The sequence below is a fragment of the Strix aluco genome, chromosome 1, assembly GCF_031877795.1.
Source record: "Strix aluco isolate bStrAlu1 chromosome 1, bStrAlu1.hap1, whole genome shotgun sequence".
NCBI lineage: Eukaryota > Metazoa > Chordata > Aves > Strigiformes > Strigidae > Strix > Strix aluco.
In genome coordinates, this window is record NC_133931.1 from 157,481,700 (window position 1) to 157,505,348 (window position 23,649).

At 40.3% G+C, this 23,649-nt stretch overlaps 1 long non-coding RNA gene across 1 annotated transcript in view; it reads right to left on the reverse strand.

Annotated features, from left to right (window-relative positions):
- The window catches only part of LOC141934449 (uncharacterized), a 406,610-nt gene extending 385,441 nt beyond the window's left edge, over positions 1-21,169 (reverse strand). The window contains exon 1 of the long non-coding RNA XR_012626335.1: positions 20,999-21,169. This is a non-coding gene — a long non-coding RNA (uncharacterized LOC141934449). The remainder of the gene's footprint in view (positions 1-20,998) is intronic.
- Positions 21,170-23,649: the final 2,480 nt, after the last annotated feature.

Genomic DNA, 23,649 nt, shown 5'->3' on the forward strand with positions numbered 1-23,649 from the left:
CTTCTCAGATATGTATGTGGGGCATATGTAAATAGATGGTAATATATTTAAGGAAGATTTATATGCATTTTTCCCTCTGTTTTTGATAGACAGGACAAAACAGATAGCTTTTTATTTTATTTTAAAAAAGGGAAAAAATGGAAGCAGACACAGAGAAAAATCTAGTAAAACAGCAGGCTAGATCACAGAATAATTTGACATAGGCTAAGAAATTTTTCTAACTGCTCTCATCTACGCCGTCCTTCAATCTTAATGCAGTACAAAGATTACCTTGCAAACTTGTCCCCACACTATTTAAGCTTTTCTGACTAAGTCTTTCCCTTTCTCTCTAAATTATTACTGTACAGGTATAAATGGATTTGCAGCACTAGAGCTAAGGACTTAGTTCTCTCCTTTATACAAAAGTAAAACAAGGAACAAGTCCAATGAGAACACCTCTAAAATTCACTAAATTGTACCAAACACATTCCTAGTCTCAAGGCAATATTTTTCTCTTGAAAAAACAATAAAACCCCCAAACTTATCTAACAATTTCAAATGGGTAGTTTATGAGATCTGGCACTTTTGGGGCCAGAGGAAATATTATTTTAATGAATTGAATTTATGGAAGCACTTAGGTTGGATCATTACTCTCAGAGCTATAATTCTTAACTTGAAATAGTGACTTAAAGCTAGATTTGCTCTTAAAAAAAGGATGTTCTGCTGAATGTAGGTGCCTCCCTGCAAAGTTACAACCCAAAAGATTTTTCTCAGTTGCAACCTTTTCCTGGAAGCAGTTAAACTCCTGAAGCACTTTTCTTTTTAAGTGAAAGCTGTCTTGAGTTGTTCTTCCAAGACTGCCCAAGACAGCAGTGGTGGCACCCAGTTCTGGCCTGATGCAAATCCAGGCTGGCGCAAGCACAGCTATGAAAGGCTGCACCCATGGGTCTCCTTTCTGGAGTCCCTCTTTAGAGTGAAGGGATTCAAAATTGTTTTTCCAAAATGAGCTCTCCAGCCACCCATTTTGGGAGAGAACACACACTGCTTTGACTGTCGAAGCTGTGATGTCGCACAGGAAGGAGTTCAAGGGGGAGGAAGAAGAGGTGAGAACATTCCCCTGCTCAAGAAACCCAGGACTCAAGGCCCTGTCTTTTCACAGCAGCAACTATGAAAGGTATTTTTTCCACAGTCTGTGATAGCTGCATCCAAAGCTGTGCTTGCGCCCATGAAGTATCCTCCATCCATCTGACAGCAGACACAGCACAGGTGGAAGCCCCTCCACCAAGGTTCAGTAGAGGTGAAGAACCACCTCACCTTCTCATCTAGATTTGTTGTTTACATGTTGCAAAAGAGTTTTCTCCAGCCCATAATCTAGTGCAGCACTCAGCAGTGCAACAAGATTCTACATGAATAAAATCCTGAGGGTAAATGAGGATTTCAGTACATGGACTAAAATACCATGGAAATGAACTAAAGCAATTTGTGATTTTAATTCCTGGTTTTTTCCCCCCCTCACAATCTGCTCTATACAGAAGATTACCATGAGCTTCTTATGTAAGTTAAATGAAGTAGCATAGGCCATTCCCATGTCATCCAAAAATTATAACTTGTCTATTGTAGAAGGCCTACAAATTCTTCAAACCTAGACTGATTTCAGTAACTGCAGTTTCAAAAACCAAGACAATACACATACTACACCACATCACATTACTGTTCTACCAGAAGTCCTTTAGTTGGATGACCTCTACTATCCATTGTGTTTGAAACACTCTCCTGTCATTATTAATGCCAAAGAGAACAGATTTTCAAGTTTTCATCACCTTTTCCTTTTGAGCTGTTTTGATGGCTCATATTATCAATGATTTATTATCAACACAGAAATATAATGCTACATTGACACTTGCATTCAGATCCCTAAAGAATTCAAACTTACTGCTCCACATACAGCTACAATCTACGACAGCTCCCGTACTGCAGTCACTCCACTAATATTGTATCACATCCAGCTGAGACTCACAACCAAGACAATATTAGCATAAGATTCACTCACTTAGTCATTTGTGCATGGATATACACACACACAGAGCTCTTCCAACTTTTTTTAAAAACAACTTTTCAATTTCAGGCATTTTACAAAACCATTAAGCCCTTTTCTTTAAAGTGATATTTCTGACACCAGCTGACAAGAAGGAAGAAAAAGTAAAGTTACAGCTATTGTTCTAGCCTTGATCTGCTGCACTGTGATTAGGATGATGCACTGGCTGGATAACAGCATCTGTAGGTTTGCCATGTGTCTTACAGTTTAGGCAAAATGCAATGAACTCTAGACTTGTACAAGGGCTTATGAAACAGCAGTGAAGGAATACATAAGTTGCTAGCCTTCTCTCATCTATTTCAGAGAATTAATTTTTTTTTAAATCTTAATATAATCAGAAGGTCCAAAAGGTAGAGCTGTGCATTACCAGCAGTGCCATGCAACACCGCCAGGCTCCCAGGCTGAGAGCACTAGTGCGGCCTCTGAAATTTCTTAGTTTGTGACAAAGCCTCCAAATTAGTTACACAAGTATCTCTTTTTTTGTCTTTATTCATTTTTCAAAGCCCATTCCAACAGTGTTTCAGAATGAAAACCAAGGGGACAAAGTTTTCTGTCTTTTGTATAATTTGGTTCCCTTAGATTTGCTAATTCCACTGAATTCTTCCAGTAACTGCCTTTCTGTTTACCACGCAGCAGAGGTCTGATACCTTCTGTATAGAGACAAGTAGCTTTGCCTTCTCCTTTGGGCTCTTCATACTCCTCCAAATTATTCTGATTGATATAGACCTCGATCCATGCTAATTATGCAGAGCTTCTCTTGTAAAGTACGGTTCCCATGGCAACAGCATCGGGCGAACAGGTGCGTGGAAAGCTGTGATATATTAAACAACAGCTACCCTCTGCCTCTGCAATGTAGATTGCCATTCACAGGGTTTATTTATAGGAGGTAGTAATTAATCCATGTGAATCTCATTTCATTGAGAAGGAAAAAACCAAAAATGCACAGAACAATTAGCAAGAGTCCTAATTATCCCCATACCTTTGATTCTGAAAATCGCCATCAGATAACTCGAACACAGAATTGTTGAATTATCATTTGTGTGGAGATGTCATTATGAGAAACACTAAGCCGTCACCTGACAAACACCTTGCATTCTCACCACTGCAGGGCTGAAACTTGCATTAGTGTTGCTGCAGTGGAGGTGGAGCAACAAAATATAGACATTGCTTTGTTTAAAAAAAAAAAAAAAAATTAGATATAGGCTTCAGTTGGCTTTTCTTGGGGTCCATAATGCTGAGTCGAGTAGGAATCAAGTGTACGGCACAGGGCTTCAAAACCTTTGACAGGAAAGACAGAAACCAGATTTTAGCCTTGATAGAGCCCCCTCTGTGACCTGAAGCAAGTCCCTCAACCTCCCTCTTTTTCTGGGACTAAAAGCAACAGTCTGAAAACACTTCAGAGATGAAAAATGAGTTATTATGCTGCCAAGTTGGATAGGCTTTGCATTTTAAATAACCACAGGTAGTAGATTCATCTGAACTGCTCTCTGCCCAGCTCAGCCTTGTGTTTTAGAGCTCCTTGAGTAACATAGGTTAGTTTTGACTTCCCAAGCTTAACTACAGCATTTTTGTGCCTGGTGAGTCATGATTCATATTGCAATGCAATACCAGCACTAGATGGAATTCTTGGATTTTGGCTATGTCTCACTTTTCATTCTTTATTTTTCTTTCTCATGCTATGTGAATGATCATGGTTGGCAGAAAAGATTTCCCCAAAAGAGAGAATGATAGAAAATGAACACACAATCAAAATAGCCTTCCCAAAAAAATCAATACACATCTTGATGAAAGCTTACAGTTTGAAGCATAAGGTTGAGAAAGTAAAGAGAAGATCCCCAGTTGCTGTTGTGGATACCACTAGAAATATTTTTACTAACAAATGCTACAATCACAATTACTGCAAAACCTACATGTTTTTCCACTGCTCTGTTTTGGTTTATTTTTTAAAAAAAAAAAAAAAAGAAGCAACTGGGAAAAGCTAAACACAACATATATAGTCCAAGGCGGCAGCAGGTGTGGGCCAGGTCAGTCACAGGCAGTATAGGCTGAGCTACCTCTCAGTCTCACGGCCTTCTGAAACCATCAGATAAACAGGGCTACAGATAACAACAATTAGCAGGTGGAAGGCACTGAAAATGCTTTCCTCAGGCCCCAATCCTAAGCGGAAACTTTGGGAGTAAAACAACCTGGAAGCGTTTGAGCCTGGAGAGGCTCTCTTCCTAAGCACATGCTTCAGAAAGCTGATAGCCCGGGGCAGTGACTGAACATCCCTTGCAGCAGGGCTTGTCAGTGCCACTTCATCCTTAAGGATGGTTTGCCAGAACAGCATAGCACTACTGGGACCGTGCAGTCTGAATTTGTCTGAGTTTAGAGGACTTTTTGCTGACTTAAAGAAGTTACCACCCACTATCCTTTGAAGTCAAGCAGCTGTGGTGTTGGAGAAATTACAGATTATTCCAGGAATCATGCAACGCAATCTAAGTCAAGATTCAACTTCACCTATAGTCCAAGGCAGCACCTTGTTCCTGTTTCATCAGATTCAGGTTAGAACTTTGCAGGCAACAGCTAAACTTGTAATTCTAAGAGAAAGCAAAAATCATAATGGCATAGCAATTATTCTTTCCCTGAATAGACCCAGTTAAATCAGAGTATGAAAAATGAAGGCTGCATAGGTATGTGCCTAACCTGCTGGGAAATCCTCCCATGATAAAATTCTTCTTGGGAATATAAATATTTCATAGAAATGGGTTACACATGGTTTGAACCCTGATATAAATCACTGTCTACTCAGACCCAGACCCAGTTCTGGGGCCAAGCACTACACATCCCACCCTTGCAGAAAGCTTAGTTAGGAGGTGATGTTGGTTACCATGAGGCAGTAGAGAGGATATAACACTTTGACTTTTGAGACACTTAATCCCCTTTCCCTGAGTTTTGTACTAATTATTACATATTAGACCCCCATTCTACCAGATCTAATGTACATTCATTGAAATTCATTAGCCATGTTTCCATTTTATCCTAGAAAACTTCATCTTGGAACAGCACAGTTGAATAAGTTATTCTTGCAAACTGGACTAATTTTTACAGCAAGGTCTGCTTGTTATGGCTTTCCAACTGCCCATGGATATCTGCATCATTCTCTAACAGATACCACACAAGACCAGAGATGGCTGGTGAATACAACACAGTAACCACAGCTGCTGTTTGCACCCAAGATGTATCTGCACCATGCTCTGAATCCCTGACACCACTTATACATGAGTTGTACCAGTTAAAATTTTGCTAAAGTGGAAAATTCCAGCTGGAAAATCCAAGCAGACTTCAGCCCTATTTTACCATCTGAGCAGGAGAGAGAGGCTCAAGCATCTCATCAGCTAAAGGTTGACATTAACATCAAACCTGAGCCTTTCAGATCTTCTGGTTGTTCAAAACCCCAATTCAGACCAATTTTTGTAAGTGTTCTCTGACTCCTTCAAGACTTAATCCAGGTCCTAGGTCTGAACTCCCCATGCTTTCCCAAACCTTTCATTTTCCAAACACCTGTGACAGGACATAAAGACCAGCTTAACATTGGAAGCCCACATCTACTAAATGTTAACATGTAATCTCTTAAATTACACCAGTTCCAGCCGTACCCCTTAACTTATCCTTCAAAAATGCCTCTTTTACCTTCAAGCCCTTAAATAACTGCCAGTAAGAAGGAGGAGGGGCTACTGGCAACTTCTGAAGTGTACTCCAGCACACGCCAGCACCTTGAAATAAGCTGTATGGAGAGCTAGGCCAATGTGCTTTTTTAGTAATTGCTTCTTGATGCTCCCTCCTCTTATGCCTGTTAGTCTTTGCAGTGGAGTCTGGTTTCCAATTAGACTGCAGCCTCTCCCAGCAGGACCCACCTCATGTTTGTATAGCACAACTACAGTACAGGTTATAGTTAATAATAATGTATACTTCAGTGTTGATGGAGTTGTGGTGATCTGAGGCCATAAGCAAGACAAAGTTTGAACGGAAAAATACCTTTTCTTGCTTTTTTCTTAGACTGACTAGGAGAGGTGGAAAAACAGACAAATCCTTGTATACCCAGGAGCTTGCCTACTTTTTCCAGCTCTACCAGTTAGTTTAATAAAAGACAGTACTTGCTTTGACTAATAATTATGTCTAATGTCAACAGAGCTAAGGTCTCAGTTAAACTCTATTTAAGCAGGATATTAAATTAAAGCATGCAAACTTAGCACTCTTTACAGTGAGAGATCCCTTGTGTGCGTAAAAGAAGAGGGTGGACTGCATGGGTCACCGCTAGAACTCATTTAGAAATAGCCACTGGATTTTTTTCCTCCCCTAGCAAAGCTGTAAATATTAAAATGCCATGCATGACTTCCACTAAGTCATCCTCTTTTTACATCAAGCGTATCAAGTTCTCCATTTTGAATGCTTTTCCAGGGTCTCCACTCTAAGAAAACGTCAAGTTGTTCTAACATAAGGAGCCTATAACGACCCTCTTCAGCAAATTCACATTCTGCTCATGATTTATATGTTGTCTTTTTGTAGGTGCTGTCATGTTTTTGTATCCAGAGGACAACAGAAAACCTCTTTTCCACTTATGCTGGTTCCAAAGGTCCGACTGCTCTTAGAAACACCCTCTCAAAAATAATGCTGGATCAAAAATTATCACAGACTGATTGAAATACTGACAGGAAAATCAATAGTAAAAGAAAAAAGGGAACTACTACAATAACCTACCATCTAGATGCCAGTCCGTGACTGTAAAAAAAAAAAATCAGCTAGAACCGAGTTCAAACTAAACTCTTAAATCTCCATCTGTGGAAAATTTGTATTAACCATCCAGCAAACCTCTGGAGATGTAAGGAAAAAGTGGGTGTTTTATCAACAGCATTAACGTCATGTGGGAAACTGTCTTTATGAAAACATTCAAAGTCTGACTATATGATTTTCTACATAATTTATTCTCTAGCTTACTTCATGCTAACTTCATCATTCAGCCAAGCCTGCAAGGAGTTTCTCTCCACCTCTTCCCAGTGCATAACATTTACAAGAAAGATTTATTTCATTTCTGTCCTTCCCCCGATCCTAGAAGGAAACTTCTCCTTTCTTCAGTGAACACACTCCCATTTATGTTGCTTTGGTAATTCTCACTTCATGATCTTTTTCAAAACTGTCATCTTTTCTTCAAGGAAAACCATACCAGGATGTATTCGAGGCATGGCACCAGTGACACTTAGGTGACCACAGAGTTTGCTGTCTGTTGACCCTCAGATTAAGTCTGGTACTATGGCAGTGTTCTGCTAGAGCTTCAAAGCAAACAGCAACACAACAAAAATCTTTGGTGAGGGTGAGAGAGGTATCACCAAACAACATAGACTTTGAATATATGCAGAGACAGCAGGAAAGCTGCCCATTTCAAATGCTTTATAGGTTTATGGGTTTATTTCCTGATCAGCCTTATCTTTCTCCTGCCTTCCAGATCACTGCAAAGCATATCTGCACTTGTTCCAGGGCCTCTGGGATCTGGAGGCAGCTCTTGTTGAAAAGGAGACTTTCCTCACAAGGATCTTCTCCCCACTTAGAAATTCTCAGTGAAATGGTATCTACGTGCCATACACCCTTAACCACCTAATCTATGCTAGTTTAGACAAAGAAAGAGGAGAGAAAAGATGACTAATTCAAATTTCAACACAGTATCTGCAACCACTAAGGCCTGCTGGCCCCACAGGTACTGAGCCTAAAAGGAACAACTAGCAGAAAAACTAAGGACACAAATATCTCAGGAGAAATAACTATTACAAGGTGGAAGACTAAAGTACCCTAAAAATTTAAGTGAGAGATTGTATTTATTTTACTTTTTTTTTTATGTTGACATAGCAGATACTTCAAGAGCTGAGAATTCTTGTGCGATTTAGGCCCATCATGTTAATTATAATTGGTCTGTCAAGGATTTAAAAGTACCTAAGTGATAGGTTTTAAAGCAACATCAACAGCAGAGCACTAAGTTTAGTTCTGCAAAGCTGAGAAAATAAGCTTTAATAAAAAGGAACCTGTTTACTCCATAAAATCAGTTCCAGTCCCTGGAGCTCTCGCTTGAGCTCAGCACTGTGTGCAAGAGTGGGAGGCAATAGGACTGATGGAACAATATTTCCAGTTTATCCAGCTTTTTCCCCACCAATTGTCAGAAAACATAGGGGTACCTTTCTTCCATTAGTCAAACAATTTTACGAAAGAGAAGGCTTCTTTAAATATGCACATAATTTCAAGTGCATTCAAACTCCAGCGCTAGCTCTTTTCCATTCTATATTTTAGATCAAACCTATATTAGTCTGGAATTACAGCAGTACAGCAAAGGCAAAAACATTATAGGAATATTGTAATAATCCCTCAAACAAGAATCATAAAGCTAAAGGAATTCCAATTTAAGTTTAAATTGAAAAGAAATTCAGGTAAAATGTGATGCATGGAAATGCATTATTAAGTCACACAAAACAATTTTTTCCTCTTTGAAAGGTGTAATAATACCATTCAGAGTGCTATATAAGAATATTTATGGTCCCACTAATTTTCAAAAACACCTGAGACCTGAAGAGGTTGTTTGTTGTGAAGGAGTTCAGGTGAGATGAGGAATGTTTTGTTTTCTTTTTTTTATTCCCTACACTACTAGTTGAAGCTAAAGCTTCAGAAATTTCCTAGTTGTGTATTTCCAGGCTTTTGACTATTTAGGTCTGTTTTGCATTTGACTGCTTCTGGACTTTCTGCATTTTGAGTGCTTGGTTCTGGATGTTACAGTCTCCTAAACTCCGTTACTGGCATTCAGCACCTACATTAGCCACTGCTTTACTCCTTTTCTAAAATAAGGCTTTCTTATACAGTTTCTCTTCCTTGCCACAAATGACAGCAGCCTGCGCTTTCCCTCCTTCTCCGGAAGAGCATGACACGACACTTTTCTGTGCAAGGGCCGTGCTTCCCACAGCCCAGGGCAGCAGTGTACAGCTAGCCAAACTCCAGCAACAACTGCATGCTGGATGGACAGCAAGAGTCCCAGCAGTGCTCAAACCAACTCACCCAAGCCCAGCAGACTGCCGCAGGGGACTTCTCACCCCGCTGCCATAATAGCAGCTCATAATCTGTGTGTTTGCATGTGTAAGGACAAATAGGAGCACAGTACAGCATCAAGGTTGCATAAAGAAAGAAACAAATGAGTTCTGATCCCTTGCTTGCATTACACCTATTTTGCCAGCATCACCCACCACACAGATGAGATCCCACAGAGAGTGCACAGAATTGCTGGCATCACTTGAGGCAGAACCATCAGCTGCCGTGAGGCACTGACTTTCCATAGTGACCCACTTTCCATTCATTTTAGCTCATGAGCCAATTGACTGATTCATTCTTGCAGTCCCTGAAAACCCAGTTCTGAGCTCAGCCAGCATTTTGGGGAGAATCTGCCGCACCTTTCATATGCAACAGGTGTCAGTTCAAAACTCAGTCCTAACAGCAGAGTCACAACTAGCTGCTGCCTCTCCTCACTGCAGAGAAAAGTCTGAGCACCCTTCAGACCTGACCTTCTCCAGCTTGCATTCAAGAAGCATTCCCCCCTCAGTTTTGACCTCACCTAAAATAGTTTCCCTTGCCCACAGCACACTCACTTATCACTTTATCCCTTTCAGCAGGATATATTTTACACATTGCTGCCACTTAGTCTCCTCTTCCATCACCACCCACCTCCCCCTCCCTTTCTTTTTTTTTTGGTCATTGGCATGTTGCCAGCATTAAGCATTTTGGATATGGAATAAATTCATACGTTGGCCTGTGCTAACATGCACCCTTTCAAGACAAAACTACCAGAGCTACTCTTCTAGGGGGAAATCAGGTTCCTTAATCTCCATTCTTCATCAGTTCTTCCTCAGTAAATGCTCATGTAGGGAGATGCCCCCAGTGAGAACAGGAGAATAACTGGCTCAAATATTGCCCTCAACTCCACAGGATTTTCACTCGCTAAGAAATAAATAAAACGTGAAATAACCAACAGGGGGAAACCTGTTACCACTTGCCCTACTTTACTTTTGCGACCTCTGTTCAAATAGCCTAGAACTGTGTGTAAAAATTCTTTTCAGGAGTGTGTAGATCTCCATTAAATCTACTTAGAAGCTTTTCCAGATAAATCTTCCATAGAGAATGAACTTGGAGAACAAGCCTTTCCATTTCTTTCCTCACCTCATTAATTGATGTGGGAGCATTGGCTGACTCCCACATACAGATCTGCTGCTGAGCCAGTTTCTTCGGGCTGTTCTGCATATTGAGGCTACTGTCACACATTACCAAATGCTTCCCACTTGTCTATTTTTTCTGATCACTGATAAAGGGGGAAAAGTATCCTAAATTGGCCTTTTCCCTAATTTGACACAGTCACTCACCTAAGTAGCCCACCACTACACAGCCCAAGATGAACCCTTACCACAGAGCAGCAAAAAGAAAAAGATTCGCATCCTCCTTCTGCATACAAACTCTTCTCCCTCAATTCAGTCCTTGAATCAGCTTTTACCCCAGCCTGCCTATGATCTGTAAAGCATCACTAGTACCCTCAAACAGGAATACTTTCTAGCAGGAAAGTAGATCTCTTAAAAGTTTTCCTCTACACTGTTTGTCTCAGGCACAGCAAGCTTGTTTATCCAGTGGCTGGATATTAAGAAAGAAATAGTCCTTTCACTAAAAACATTCCTCATCATCCTCCTTGTCCTATGATTCCTCCTTTTCACATTCTCACAGGTCTAACAGGCAAAAAAAAAAAAAGAGCCAGTAGTAAGTTCTCCTAAAAAGACAGCTTCGGTTATCCAAGAATTATTTCTAAATTCAAAACTTGAATGTTTCCGTAGTACCATTGCATCTTCTCCAACAGTGAAGGCAACTGCCCAAGGCATGTGAGTCTTCGGTTTGAGTCTCTCTCCTGACCTTGGGGATTTTAACCCATGTCTTTCACAGTCCCCAGCTGCACCCTGCCACAGTGCCTGGTCATTCTGCGTCAGTCAAACCAGTAAGTGTGTGCACAAGTCACCAAGGCAGACAGCTATTCCCTTGCTCTCTCAATTGATTTTCACATATTCTGCATGAATAGCGATGGTATCACCAGGGGGAAGAATCCCTCACTCCAGAGCTGCCACAGGACACACTCAGATCATGCTTCATACAGAAATGTACTGTTCTGTGTGGAGCCATGGTGTCAAATAGGTCACTAAAATAGTCCAAGAAATAAGTTGGAGAGGGGCATGGATCAGCACAGACTTGCAAACTGCAGCACCAGGAAGCTGAACCTCTTAGACCAGCTACATGCCTGAGGAAAACATGTCATAGAGCTAAACTGTCAGAGAAGACCAGCTAAGATAGTCAGATGAAAGTAGAAGAAAGACCCATTCCAACAACTGAGTCTGACACTAAAAGTCAAATCCAGAAAACTCTGGGGTTTCAGGATGACCAGTTCTAAATTATTTTTTATAGGATATTTAATGTTCTTAGAATTAAAGAGTTAAAATCATTTCATTCATGTTACAATGAAATTGGGACATTTCAGATGGAAAAAATCCCATATTAATAAGTGCTATCTCAGATTCCTAATAAATGGAATTAACAGTTTAGGCTATTGTTCTCTCTCACACCATAATGGACAGAATTACACCAGCAAAGGGATCGTCTGGAACAACACACAGCCAGAGCCTTAGAGGGTATCTGTCTGCAGACTTTACAAAGTTTTAGGGGACTAAGATTTTAGTAACAGTACACAAGCATCTATCTTCCCAGATACTTGATCTGATTCAAACCATGGCTTTGATATTGGTACTTACTGTTTTACTAGAGCCAAGTGGGCCTAAACAACGTCTATTCAGTTACTGCTAAAAAGAAATAAGCAAATTAACAAGCCCATTTTCAATAAAGTTCAGAATTGGAAAAAGAATCAGCTTATGTTGCATAAATCTCCAGCTAGAAATTAAAATATCTGGACTTGGTTTAATTACATTTTTAATGTGATCCCCAATAGGACTCAGTAACCTTTAGGGTTTAATAACATCCGCTCATTTAATGTCCTTTCATTACATTAGTGTAACAATCCAAGAGCAAGGTTTGAAAACTAAAACTGTATGCTTCCTCCTGGGCTTTCCCATATGTTCACCATCTTTAGCTCAGACTCCCAGGATACTCATGCCAAGTCTTATAAAATGTTCCTAGCAGACAGAAAAACATCTTCTTCCACTCTAATTTATATATTTATTCTTTGTAGAGAAGGAGGAAAAAAATTAATTTAGTACTGCAGAACAGTACTCTGGGTGTCTGCAAAGATCCAGTCTCATCTCAGGGAGAAAAGCTAATCAAACCTCCTCATCCAGCCTCGGCAGTAAGTCAGAAAATGTGGTTGGTTCCACACCGGAGACTGAGAGTTGTTTTGTGATCTGGATAAACTGTCTAAACACACTGATTCCAAATCTGGAACTAAATAATCATGCAGTAGAAAGACTTTTTGGCAGAAGAATCTCAGAATAAGCTAGAGTGGTAGAGGCCTTCAGAGATCACATAATCCAGCCCCTGTCAAAGCAGCACTAACTTGCTCTAGGTTTACAGCAAAAGGCCCACTTGACAAAAACCTCCTGCAGCACCTCCACTCCCTTCCTATGCGTTATGCAAATTCAAATGTTTTAATTTTAGCATGTCGCTTTTAACACAAGTACAGCATTCTAGAACATCTGGGGACTCCACATCGTACTGATGAAGTCTGACGTCAGGGCTTGCAGAAGAGCCCAGCCCTTTGAAGGGCAGAGCTGTATACTCATAAGTGAGGGCACCCTGCTGTAGGAACCCCTCTCCATTGACACGAGTGGGACACACATCACCAAACTTCAGTGTATACAGGGTTGATGACTGTAACACAGCCACCTACTCTCCCTCTAAAAATCAGTGGAAAGAAATAAGCTTCTCAGGCATCGTTTATCTGACCTATTTAAGTGCTGCTTTAGGATAGCAGGAGTTACACTCCAGAATCTGTTGACTGTCCTGATTTGATCTCCAATGACTGTAAAGGAAATTCAGTTGTAGGCACATGAATCCTACCCTGTGACTGCTTTTACTCACTGCAGACTTTTTAAACTAGAAATAATGTGCATATGTGAACAAAGCAAGGCCAGATTGCACCTTTTAAAACTACCAAAGGGAGCTTGTAAAGGGATGGGGATAGCTATAGCATTTTTCTACAGAGAATATATATAGGCCTGTCCAAAAGACAATCTAAAGAAGCAAATATTTCTCAGAGAGTCTTCCAAGTACAATTTCTGCATTCCTAAGCATCTGTCCCCCTTCACCAACAGGTGTGAACACAGATTGGGATTCTACTGCTTCTGCCCACCTTGCGAATGAACCAAATCCCCTGTGCTTTTGCCCTACTGGATGCTTTGAGGAAAAATGCAGCAGTAAGTATCCCTCAATTGTTTTTCTAAAATATGTTAAAAGTAAACTGAATTCTTATGGGCCAGAATAGTGTGGACAGGAGGACCTCCCCTCCATGAATTAACATCACTCACCACAGGACTCTAAGTCCCAGTGTGGTCATGCTCACATAGATGTGTAGCCTTTTTCTTCATGTTCCACTATGGAAGGATCATGATATAATTTCTAGACTGTACTAAATCCTGAACTGTTAGAAATAAAACATGAAGATTTTCTGACTCCCACCTAGTAAACACTGAAAAACACCACTAAATTAGTGAAATGGCCCAGAAAGTTAATGTGATGCACTGAGTGCTAATGTACAGCTACTGTGGGCTGATGGTGCTTTTGTCCTGCTCTTTTTAATTGTTCCTGTAAAGGCAACCATAAGGAAATGGACCTCTTCAAAGTTCAAGGCCTGAAAAAAACCTTAGCGACCAACTTTTCTACTAGGAAATCAGAAATGCATGCAAAATATTTTTGTCTTATTGGGAACCTCAGTGGTAAGAGGAGATTGACTGAGAAAGGCATGAAGGGTATTCCCTAGGCAAAAGCTTTTGACACACAGGAGCTGTTGCTATGCCTGATAAGACTGTGAACAAAGAAACCTGTTAAGCCCAGGTATTATCCACATACAGAGTACTTATACTTAGCTACATAACATAGCCACTAGTGCAATCACTTTGTTTAAGACCACAAAGGGAATGTTACAAAAAACTCTAGTGCTGAACGCCCCCCCAAACATTAAGGATCAAAACTGGGATTTTAAGACTGATCCCTACTCTGTAATAAAATGAAAGTGAAAAACTCAAGGTCCAGACACCTCAGATCTGATATAGGTTTAATTAAGACTGGAATTTAACAAGCTTAATTTAACAAAATCATAGGTGAAACACACATATGTGTGAATTTACCAGAGGATGTTTCAACTTGAAATTACCCTGCCCCATGCCACAGGCCAAAAAAAAGACCAAGCTCTGATGATGGAAAGCCCCAGATGAGGAACAAACATTTTTGGGTGCTACTGAAGTCATTTATGTATACAAACCTGGTCAAATACACTTGCTGAATTATTTTCTTGAAAGAAAATAATTCCTCAGCTATGCAAAGATGAACTACCACTTGGGCTAACAAATGAGCATTTATATGTGCAGCAATAACACCTGATTTATGCTACTGTCAAGTTCTCTTTAATTTAGGAGAATTTGATAACCTCATCAGCTACTGGTGCTGTGAGGACAATCCTTATTTGTTAATCCAAATGGCATCTGCTGGTGGAAAAAAAAAAAGTAGACACACCATTCCTCGAAGATGCAGTTTATATATTCCCTACCAGACATGATTTCAAGTAGTCTGAAGTTTAAAGAGGAGCTGTTTTGTGTTTCAATTAAGAAACAATTTGAGACAAATGATGAGTACACTTGCTCCTGAGGAATTATATTCTCAGCACATATTTTTATGCATCCACAAATTGCATTTGTGCACTCTGCTAAACTGTTGTGAGTATATAGCGGGTAGCTGCATGCCAAGCTGCCCTGGAGGCAATTGCAAACACCATCTCTGTGCATCACGCTCGGAAGCGCTGCACACAGGCAAATGCCCCTAAGCATGTTGATGTTTATATGCCAGCATGCCATGACAACTCATTACATCACCTCACAGTTTTTCATTCTGATCTCTTTCCCTCCCCTATCTACCCATACTGAAGACATAACAATCTTTGCGTTATTGTTTTGAAGTAGATAATAAATGAATCAGTTTAGGACACCCTACAGGTCCTTTTTTGTAACCAAGCTGTTAAGAGCAGTAAATACCCTCTTCAACTTTGCTAAAAGAGCAGAATAGTACAAGGGTGAGAACCAGGATAACAGCTGAGTATGTCAAGACCCATATTTTAGTAAGGCATCAAATATATTACAATATCATTTAGATTTAGGCCTCTCTCTTTAATGGCTCTGCAAGTAAACAAACAGAAGCCAGATACGATTTAAAAGTTACATCAGCCTTTAAAAAGCCCATCTAAAAAAGTTTTGTTAATTTCTATAACATATGTAAGAGTATTTAAAATGGAAGAAGCATATGACTCTAGACGTAAGTATACAATGTCTTAATTCAATACAAGGCAAGCCAGGTAATTGTCATTACTGAAGTTGCAAGAGCAATTAATCTTATAGGACAATGACATTTTAAGTGTCTATAAACTGGTAATAAAGATGCTTCAACATCAAGGGCCCATATAAGACTTCAGTAAAGTTTTATTATCTGAAGATACTTTAAGTTTAACCACACTGCATTTCTGGTGATAACAGCATAAGTAAAAAACAGATTAAGATGCATACTTTAAAACATTCAAGAAATAAAGTCAAAGTTTTCATTAAAAACAATTACTGTTCTGAAAAAGTGATCTTTGATATCTGTTGTTCACCTTGCTCCTACTAAGATAAAGTCTATAACAAGCCATTACAATTTGCTTGTGGGGATTCTTAATACAACATTAATAATACAGATTACAAGTCTTGTATTTTAGTGTCACATGTAAGCATACAGTATTTCCTTTATTAACTTCATCATTTGTGATTTTTTAATAAAAAAAAACCCAAGTTATCTTTATCTGTAACTATAGTTAATAACCACACCTGACTGCAGCTGATGTGCTGAGGAGCCACCAGTCTCAGGTTTCTCACCCACACAGCAAGAATGGCACTTCCTTACATTTCCTAACTCCCAAAGTCCCAGGAGAAAAAAAATTAACACCAAGTTCTGTGCCACAGCTCCTGAAAGAGACCTTGAGAGCAGAAAACATCTGACCTAAAGGCCAGGTACGGACACAAGAGGCATGCAAAACCTTTCTATTCAGAAGTGAGCATAAAGAGACTGCTTCGGCTTCACAAGAATCAAAAGGGCCACCGTATTCAGAAGGGAGAATGACTGCAGTGGCCTTCATGTTGGGATCTGCCCAAACATCACACAGCTGTCCAGAGAGCACGTACAATTGAAATAATGAAGGAGACAGAACTACCCAGCTCCGTACCAGAGTGTATATAGCCTAGCCAGGAATTCAGTGTCATAGTACAGAGTTATCTTCCAGGCAACCTCCATTACTACAAACCCCAGTGAACTGAGCTGTTCTTCCACAGCAAAGCTTTCAAGGAAGAACAATCATGCCAACACCTTTCAGACTCTGGTGAGCACAAACATCCTTTTTCCCACCTTACTCTTCAAGGAGCAGGTATGTCCTGAACCTGACGCCAAAGCATCAGGTCACCTACTAGCCTTTGATATTCTCTGGCACATCAGAGACAGCCACATGGCAGATCCGGAGCAACAGCTGGAGGTCGGGCAGGATATCTTAAGTCATTTAAATTGAGATCTTTTGTGGATGTACAGGCAAGTGAATCAAGCCATAGCTCTTCATAATGAAAATTTGGATACCATATATACACCTAAATATATCCAACCCCAACCCTGAATATAAAGCCTGCTCTGTACTAGCTTCCAGAACTTCGTTCTTCTGTTTAAGACAGGCCCCAAGCGTGGGTTTCTTTACTACAACTGTATAAGGATCCTTACAAATCCTTCAAATCTTTCAGTCCCAAATGAATCCCTCTTACTCAAACATCAGTTCTAGGTGATTCACAAACCTTTTTTACTTGAGGACTTAAAGAGACTGAGACTAAGCAGGAGCTTACGCCATTTTCTTTAGATTCTGTCCATACTTCATTATAGCAAAATTACCAGGGAATTGATGAAGAGCTGTGCTGCTTTCCAGCAATGACTTCAGTGATGCTGGACTCTCCCTACTTCCTCTCTTTACAGCAGCATTGTCAAGTTTAATTTAATCCCTTTTAAAACTACAAGTACAACACTTTCTTTTAGCAAAGCATAACAAGGTTGTCCCTTTCACGAACCACATTAGGCATCATAGTTCAATCTTCAATGAGAGATTAAAAAATACATGCTGAAGATTAACTAGAACAAACCTTTTCATTATGAGTTGCCACATGTATTTCCAAGTGGTTTTGGAAGCAAATTATTGACTTGTCTGGAAATACACATACAACAATACAAGTTTATTACTACCGCTTTGTCAAATGAAAGAGCCTATTAAGAACACTTATCCCAATTCCACATGAATCTCCTCTTCTCTAAAGAATTTGTCTGCATTACAACTAAGACTAATCAAGGCTGCTCCATGGTCAATAATATTAAATTGTTCAACAATAATAAGTTGTAAAGCACAAATAGCATTCTCCCTACATCAGTTGCACTTGAAGAACTGTATTTTTCTGGCTGTAAAGGCTGCACCTCTTTGGATAGGCCTTAGCGATCATACACTGCATTCTACACAGTCAGAAAAGTCCAATGAACAGGGGAGAACAGAAAATGGAAACAGGAAAAAGAGCCCACCACTCTTCTGCAAGATAGCCATCTAAGTCCCTTGTAACAAATAGTCCAGCAAAGAACATGGAAATGATTTCCTGTCATCTCTATCGATGTGATGCATCCAAGGCAGGCAACACCTGCTGTGGGCATTGTACAGCCCAACAAACGTTCGCTTTCTCTTTGATGCAGCCTTACTTTCTGTGGCTGCTTTTATCCCGCACTACAGCTTCACAAATAAACACTGTCGTTATCAGCTGAGCAATGCACCTGCACACAGAGGAGAAATACGGCCCCAACCCAGGAAGAAAGTTTCAAGAATTTGGCCACAAAATTTAAAACTCGCAGAGTCCAGCACTGAAATTCCGTGTGCGGCACAATGACTGGGGACTACAAGGAGGTTTCCTGGGACTAGCACACCAAGAAGAGAAAGGATATCTACCATCAGTCAATAGCACACTCTTAAAAGGGGGATACAGCTGAAATGTCTTAAATTTAAGCACCTCAAAGTCATAAATATCTAAGAAATCAGCAGTCTAAAATTCTCCTCCTTCCCTCATCCCCTGTTATATGGACAAGCCCATACTTTCCTGAAGATGGCGGAGACTGTGCAGGTAATGAAACTACATCTTTGTATTGCACAGCTCCCCACAAAGTGGTGAATCTGGATTAAATGACCTTAGCTTATCAACACTCACAACCACTTCTCCCATTTTCCATAATGTTTTTAAATAAGGTCTGGGAGGAGCCTGTAGGACTACCCGGGGCTAAGAGCACAGTGTAGGTCATTCCATAATCATCAGGACTGAAATGAAGACCTATTTAAATCCACTGCCCCTTGTAAAATACTTTTAAAAGTCAGTTTGTGGAATTCCAGTGTTTCCCACCACAGAAGACTAACTTTCTTACACCGGTTCCATTTTTCACAGGCTAACTATTAGTTTCACCAAATTATATGTTTCACCCAACAGAACGTGAGTTCCATTTCAAGTTCTTTTTGATTCAAGTTTAATTACCATCCTATCCCAGGAAAATGCTGATATGCCAATAGGCCACATACTTCTTGATCTTCCTTTGAGAAAGAAAGGAGAGAAGACATTTTTGTGGTATTTCAAAGGAAAAGCAACACATGCGTATAGAAAAAAATGCACACTCAACCATAAAACACAAAAGAACTTCACATTTGACAATACAACCACACCAGCACATTCAGGTCAGTATTTCTAGTGGCTAGTAATGTTTGCTTTCCTGAATAAATGGAAGTTTCTACTAGTCATCTGCAAGTTTGTGTAGTATCATTTTGATTTGGAAAAAATGTTAAGATTGTTTAGTTGTATAGTGAAACTAGATTCAATACATTACTATTGAAAAGCAATCATTCCCTAATTTCATATTTGATCTTTGAAGTTACTAACCAGGATAAACAAAGGCTTTTTCAGCATGACTCACCTTGTTATCAGAGTAAAAACTGTTTCAACTCCTCTCTGTCACCCTTATCCCCAAGTTTTTATAGCAACCTGAAGTACTAACCAAACCTCAGCATGCAATTCTCCTGTTTTGCCTCTTAGGGGACCATTTACACTTAGTGCTTACTAGTTGCAGGGTTAGTCACAGTGTACTCCACTTACTTTGCCCTGGTGCAAATGATTACATGAAAGTTCAGAGCTCATCTTTCTAATGACTTAAGATTTAAAGCTGTTTTGAGTTTGAGGTTTTTATTTATAGTAAGTGCCTGTCCTTTACTAATTGGCCATCTAATACTACTGTCACTAAGGTGCCATCCAAAGCTACGACTGTGTTATGAGGACATGACCTAATAAGTGTCCCTGGACTTTACGTAGAACATTTATTACTCTATTACCTGTTGATTTGAAGATAATGCAATAGGAAAAGGTTTAATCACAAAAAGAAAGTATACAAACACATCTGGGTCTAATTTTGTTGTCACAATGGATGTATCTCTCAGCACCTATATCACATCACTTTCTGGGAGTAAACAAGTGCAAGCATAAAGTGAGATCAGATTTTGTCACTTATTAACTAGACACAAACATGCACAAAGCTCATTCTTGTACAGAAACATTTACAAACAAATAAGCAAAGGGCAAAGACCACAGATTTCAATAACAAAGTTGGTGTGATTCATGTGTCCTCTCTGTGAACTCTGTGCAGTAGCGGGTGTGCATGTGTGTGTTTTCCAAAGCTTGGCATGGGATGCACCAGTCAGAGGAAGGTCATGGGCCTGAATGCTGACAGCCACATGGCATGTAGAGCACACAGCCCAAACACCAAGATCAGGACTCTCCCTCAGGCGTAAATGACCCAGCAATCTTAGTACTAGCAACTACTAGAGTCCTGTCAAAATGAAATTGTCCAGGCATAGGCACAGCCTGGAAAACAAATCAGGTACTGATATCTGTGTTCAGAACATTGTCCATAAATGTCTTTCTAGATAAAAAGCACATTACCAGACTTTCACATGGCATTGCTCTCCTTTTTAGAGGAGAGCGTGGGCTATTCAAATCTCCATTCCTGCTTGTTCTTCAAAATCAATTTAATTTTGTTAGTTAACGAAGGCTTCCTGATGTTAAATATTAATTAAATTCTGTGACTGTCTATCTAGCTGTTGCACCAGAGTTCTTAACAGATCTTTCTCAGGACGTCACAAAGGCCAGAATCTGCCTCTGAACAGGAGCAATACATTTTATGAAAAGGGAGATGTTATGCTTTGTACGCTACACCTCTGAACTGTATCCTCTGGGAACAGTCACAAGGCTGACCTGCTCCCTTTAGTCACAATTAAAAACACAAAACAGGAAAGGCTGAAATTTGTTGTAATGTTCTGTCAGCCTCTGCTTAGCAGGAAGAAAGGGGCTGCATTCAATTAGTATGGATTCCTACTGAATGGTTAAATGAACTAAGACCTAGGGAGTCAGGAGGTCTCTGCTCACGCAAAAGCTGCGGCTTCCTCTTCCTCACTGGCAAGTATCAACATTGAGCTCTCTTCTCCCAGGTCTTTAAGTCACTATTATGGTATTACACACACCAGCTTCAAGCCTCTTTTTATACCTGGTAAAGCAGCAGATCCTTACAGGTCACCTTCAGCTCTTCTCCTGTAGTCTTGATTAAAGCAAGTGGGTGCTGCTTACCCATAAAACTTTTCCAGATTTGAGGTTTCTACATCTTTTCCTATTTTAGACATGCTGATGCACAGGTTTTTGTACTCCCAAATTGCCTACACTCATCAGCAGTCCTAACTCGCCTGGTTAACTGTTTGTACAGAGCGCAGCAGTTCGAGCTCCAACACTGCAATGACTCAATCGCGCAGGGTGGCCGTGAACTGCTTGCTCAAGTACTCTGCAGTGCCAATACACGATCTGCCTCTTAGCTAACTTTTAAGTGCTGCTGTTCGTTATAGATTCCACATCTACCCCACACGCTCTGAGAAAATGCATAAAGCTGTAGGCACCGTTTTACTGTGAAACGATGAAATGGAGCCTTGCCCGTGGGCTTGCACAGAGATTTCATCCCCAGGAAAAACAAGGATATAACTAATCTAAGGCTTTACAAACTCCTGCTAAATGGCAGGAAGCTGCTTGATTCAAAATCTGGACAACCTCAATTTTCCAAGTGCATAGAGGGGGAATTCTGGTAACACAGTTTTTCCATCAGCAAACCCAAACCGGATCACTTCAAGGGAACTGCAGCTAGCCATCTTCATGCCCAGAGTGTAGGACTAAGCACCAGAAATTTCTCATGTCTTTCACTTTCTTTGCTTGAATGCAAATTCCAGGCTTCTGCTTTAAATATTTCTAGCTTAGAGTATACCTCACTGCTGACCAACTTGTTTTCGGTGCTTATTTCCTGATTTGTTCCATAGGAGATGCAAGTCTTTCTAGCCGTAGCTGAGCTTTATCAGCTCCAGATGTAGGTTTGGATATGCTTGGCTGGGGGAGGCTCTAAAGCATTCCCAGATGCCAGCTAAGATAAAGGGTCCTCAAGGAAAATGTTTGTCTTTGCGCCCCAGTTGTTGCCCGATTTCTGACCAGAAACCACTAGATTCCTTTGGTACAGGCAGTATTTTATGGCTGAAGTGGTCTAACAAATACTAGCTTTACATCCCCCTATATAGGCTTCAATAATGCCACAGAGCAGAAATGCAAATCAACGTAGTCTGTATTTGGCAAAGATCAGTGCCTCAGGACAGGCAACTAGGAGTACTGTTGGGGGAAGGACAGAAATGAAACAGCAGGACAGAAGATGCTTGCTTGACAACATATCAAGATAAATCTAGTCTTTGCACCAGGCTTGTGTGCTGTACGCCTCTGAGGCATAACATTTCCAGTTTATATTTATTTGGAAAGCATACTCTATGGTTACAGACCGCACATTTCTACATAGACCTGGCCTTAAAAATTTCTTTACCCAGTGTTGCTGATCCTTTCTTGATCATCAAATTCATTTCTAAGAGTTAAGAAGTGTGAGTGAAAGGCAGCTTCTGAAAAATAGAACTCTATATCCATATGGAAAGTAGGTTTCTGGCTTTTACTAATGCACCCTTCAATCTCAAATAACAGAACTGATAGGTTCTCTCCCTTCTCCAGGAATTTAGACAGAGATATCATCCAGAGTCTACAAAATGGGGCTTCAAATAAATCCATTCTGCAAAATAATAGAAGAAGTGCTGCTGACTGATGGATGGGAATCAGTTAAACTGATTTCTGGGACACATTATGCATTAATAAATCTGAGACTGTGTGTTCATTGAAAGAAGTGTAGGAGGCATGTTAAAAACTTTTAAGGGAATAAGAAAAAAAGTTAAACATTATATTTCAAAGGAACCTACAGGAGGATTAGCACTAAGATCTTTTTATGAACACTAATACTGAGCACTTACATGAACATCAAGAAAACAGACACCTCCATGGAACTCCTGCAAGTTATTTTTTTGTTTTACCAGACACGGCTGCTTTTCACTGCACCTAACAACCACCCTGTGTTTTTTCTGAATCTCTCTCGCCCAGCCCACAGCAAAGGTATTAGTTCCAACACTGATCATCAATTATAACACTACCAAAAAAAAATCCTCCAGTTTAGCAAGAACACAGTCCCAGAAACTGAGAGAACTTCTGCACTGAAAATTAACTCGAACACATGCCTCAGCCAGGGGTCCTGAGAGGTGCACACTTCAACATGAGCAAAAAGAGAAGTTTGCAGTTCTAAGGACTTGGACTTGCGTATCACCTCAGTGCTATCTCCACCCTCTCAAGTGGCTGGCTAGACAAATTAAGTTTAAAAAGTCGAGGGGGGGGGCGGGGGGGTGGGGAACCTCTCAACCTGGAAAAAAGTTGAGCCCTCGCAGCTCTCAGGAACAGTGCACGTGTGTCGGCAGATGAACTTAATCAGGCTGTTCTTCCTCAGCGTCTTGACTGCAGATGTAGCAATCTAGGAAGAGACTCCCCTATTTAAAAAAATCAACACCCTTTGGGGTTTGCTGCATTCAGGCAAAACCTATTTGTGCTGCAGAAGTGGGGGGTTTTTTTTCTTCCCTCTCAAACGCAACAAAAAAAAAAAAAAAAAAACCCAGACCAAACCCAAGATACATTTCCTCAGACTCATTTACAGAGTGACCCTGCTGGTGCTAACACATTGAAAGCGCTGTTAGAGGTTAGAATGCAAAATGATTAAGACAGCCAGAGAGCAGCTATATGCTGGGGAGG